The sequence below is a fragment of the Lolium perenne genome, chromosome 1 (assembly GCF_019359855.2).
Source record: "Lolium perenne isolate Kyuss_39 chromosome 1, Kyuss_2.0, whole genome shotgun sequence".
NCBI classification, from domain to species: domain Eukaryota; kingdom Viridiplantae; phylum Streptophyta; class Magnoliopsida; order Poales; family Poaceae; genus Lolium; species Lolium perenne.
The window spans coordinates 9,976,319-9,980,039 of NC_067244.2; positions in this window are offsets into that span (position 1 = coordinate 9,976,319).

Sequence of the window (3,721 nt, forward strand, 5' to 3'; positions counted from 1 at the left end):
TAGCCACCCATTTACGCAGTGGTGTTTGGTGTAATCAAAGTACCTTTCCGGTATAAGTGATTTACATGATCTCATGGTCATAAGGACTAGGTAACTATGTATCGAAAGCTTATAGCAAATAACTTAATGACGAGATCTTATGCTACGCTTAATTGGGTGTATCCATTACATCATTCATATAATGATATAACCTTGTTATTAATAACATCCAATGTTCATGATTATGAAACTAATCATCCATTAATCAACAAGCTAGTTTAAGAGGCATACTAGGGACTTCTTGTTGTCTACATATCACACATGTACTAATGTTTCGGTTAATACAATTATAGCATGATATATAAACATTTATCATAAACATAAAGATATAAATAATAACCACTTTATTATTGCCTCTAGGGCATATCTCCTTCAGTCTCCCACTTGCACTAGAGTAAATAATCTAGTTTACATTTGTAAAGATATAACACCTTGGCCTTCTGGTGCTTTATCATGTTTTGCTCACGGGAGAGGTTTTAGACAACGGATCCGACACGCTCAGAAACGTATGTATTTTGTAATTCATTTGCGTCTCAACGCATCACTCATTTCCAAATGAGTCGGCATTAAATATGTTTGACCTTCTGGTGGAACCTTAATTCCGCTGTCTGAAATATGTCACTAATATTGTCACACACAATATAGCTTCAAAATTCTGACTCTGTCGGAACTACACCAAGTTCTCAAAGAACCTCTTGACTTTAACATCCTTTGTCATTTGTCAAAACAATGACATATTCTGCCTTCTTTTGTAGAATCCGTCACAATATTTAGAACTATTCTAAATCTAGCATAGACAACTTCTAGCTCATTATGCTACCTTTTAAAACAACACTTAGTCTAATTTGAGATTGAAATTTTATTTTCATATGTGACAAAACAAATATCGGTGCAACATCTTACAGCGATTTGTTTGTCATTTCTCCATACAAAACTATATATATATTCTTGGTTCTTCTTAAGTACTTCAAGAATATTCTTACTGTTTTTCAATGATCATCTCATGAATCATTTTGGTATATGTTCATAACATTTTAGAGCACAAGATATCTGATTGTGTACATATTATTCGTGATCTAAAATCACTCATGTGTTTTTACTCATTGAGTGTCAGATACACTCAAGTCTTGTTAAAACTTCACATGACAAGAACATCTTCTTAATATTTCTATATTGAACTATTTCAATATCCATTCTATGTACTTTGACTTAAACTTATTTTGTGTTTCAATCTACCTTCATAGATCTTGACACTAAATTTGTTTCAGTCCATATCCTTTCATTGAAATTTAATTCTCAATGAAACCTTTTTAATCAAGTATATAATTACATCATTTATAACCAACTATATGTCATCTACATAAAGTATTATAAATATGTCTCAGCGCTCCCACTTAATTTCTTGCAAATGCAAACCTCTTCATCGTCTCTGATGAAATCAAAAACTCTTTGACTATTTCATCTTGGTGAAGATACCAACTCCGTGATACTCACTTCATCCAATTGAAGTTCGTATACCTATCTAGTATTCTACACACTAGCAAAACAATTGGTTGTATCTTGTATACATACTTCTGTTAAGTAGTGTATTTTGCCATCCTACTAGCATATCTCAGAAAAGAAATATGTAGTGATTACTAGAATAATCCACATAGACTATAAGCATTGCTACGGAAGATCTAATCTTATGGTAGTCAACTCTTTGAACTTTGTTGTAAACAATTTTTCAACAAGTCGAGCTTTCTTGAAGGATATTTCATCCAAGTCTATAGATCCATTTACTTTCAAAAAGTATTCATCTATTATGGATTTCATGGCGTATGGCCATTTTAACGGAGTCAGGGCCCATCATAACTTCTTTGTTTGTAGTTGGTTTATCATTGTTCAAAATCAATCCTTTGTCCACAAATCATTTATTTGATCACAAAGTAAACCATACCTACAAGGTTCAATATGTACTTCGATCTCCATGGCAAAAACACTTTGTAGTCATGGGAGCCATGATCGTCGTGGCCGCTTCCGAAACCAATTCCGATGCTGCGCTACTCTGATCATTATGCTCAGGTTCATAAACCTTATCAAATTATATTGTCCTCCCACTCAAATACTTCCTTAGAAACAATTTCTTGGAAATAAGAAACATTGACAAACACTTTTGTCTTTGTCTCCATAGTGGGAAGAATTCCCAATCAATTCTCTGGGATAACCAACAAAGACATTCATCCGATTTTGGTTGTTAACTTTTAGACCAAAATTTAAAGAAAGGACTATTAGGGTTTATACCCATGCCATAACTCGTATGGTGTCATTTCAACGGATCATGATGATGCTCTATTAAGTGTAAAAGCGGTAGTCACTAAAGCATAATCCACAAAATATAATGGCATCAATATTTTATCTCATCATTGATCCAACAAGGTTTGGATACGTCTTTTGGATACTTCATCATCAGTATGATACTCCAAGAAACGTGAGTTGTAGAACAACTTCATAACTCTCTTAGATGTTCGCTAAAACTCGTAATTCAAATATTTCCACCATGATCCAATCATAGATATTTGACTTTTCTATTACGATGATTTCCACTTCATGTTGAATTTATTTGAATCTATTCAAATGTTTCAAACTTCTTCCTTATCGAATATATCCACATATATATACTCAATTCATTGTTTGAAGTTTTCATGAAGTAGAAGAATCTCCCGCACACAACTATGCCTAGTGAACCACATACATCATCATGTATTTTTCACTAAGTTTGTTGCCCGTTCAACTCTTGGCCTATGAACGGTATTTTAGTCATTCTCTTTAGAAAAGATTTGCAAGCGCCAAAATGATTCAAAAATCAAAATGACTCCAAAAATCCATTTGCATGGAGTTCCTTCATGCGTTCCTTTCTAACATGACCTAAATGGCGGTTCCACAAATAAGTGGAATTTAAATCATTTGCCTTATGGCATTTTAGCGTTAGTGTTATGTATGTGTGTTTCACCATTAAGATTTATAATAACTTATCCATCGTACATGGAGTAATGTCATAATTTGAACAACTCATTGTTTTCATTTGACCAGAGCAAAATAACAATTATTAAGTTCTTTATTATAAATTCTAAGGGCTAGATAGAATGCTAACGACAAACATAATAACACTTTATTTTGTTCCAGGCGTGCATTCTTATCATATTCCTTGTCAGTCACTTAGGCCATTGTATTCTTGTATTGCGTTGTTTTGTATGACACTTCATACCAACCAATATAGTACTAATACCCAAGAATTTCATTGTGTGACTTAACTAGGAATACAACCATAACATGTATATCATTTATATACACCTGAGCTAGACTTTCTAGTCTTTTCTTTCTTTCTGCCAAAATATCTTTTGCAGTTTTTCTTTTAGCTTTCCTCATCATTCAGAAAAACACTTCAACATCAATAACTTCTAGGTTTGTTGGTCAAATACCAATAACCTTGAGGTTCTTACTTTGAAGTTGATCATCATATGACAAGTGTTCTAGATTTCACTTATTAGTAACTATGATGAACAATTTCACTCATAATTTTATCCATCAATTCATGACAACCTTTTTGAGACCATGTCTGTACATGCTAGGCTCATAAAGTTTAACCTTAGTATTCGCATGTGCAAATCTGGCTTGCATCCGTTGTAAGCACACGTAGAAT